Source organism: Bison bison, unplaced genomic scaffold (assembly GCF_000754665.1).
Source record: "Bison bison bison isolate TAMUID 2011002044 unplaced genomic scaffold, Bison_UMD1.0 scf7180017864489, whole genome shotgun sequence".
Classification (NCBI taxonomy): domain Eukaryota; kingdom Metazoa; phylum Chordata; class Mammalia; order Artiodactyla; family Bovidae; genus Bison; species Bison bison.
The window spans coordinates 7,805,716-7,806,079 of NW_011495048.1; positions in this window are offsets into that span (position 1 = coordinate 7,805,716).

A 364-nucleotide genomic window follows, 5' to 3' on the forward strand; every position below is an offset into this window, starting at 1 on the left:
TGAAAGTGTTAGTTGCTCAGTCATGTCTAGCTCTTACAGTTGTATCTGACTCTTTGTGATGCCATGGACTGTAGCCCATCAGGCTTCTCAGTACATGGAATTCTCCAGGCAAGAATACTGAAGTAGATAGCCATTCCCTTCTCCAGGGGATCTTCCTGACTCAGGGATTGAGCCTGGGTCTCCTCCATTGCAGGCAGATTCTTTACTGTCTGAGCCACCAGGGAAGCCTCTGTGTGTGTGTGTGTGTGTGTGTGTGTAGTGGTTTAGTCACTAATTTGTGTCCGACTCTTGTGACCCCATGGACTGTAGCCCACCAGGATCCTCTGTTCATGGGATTCCCCAGGCAAGAATACTTGAGTGGGCT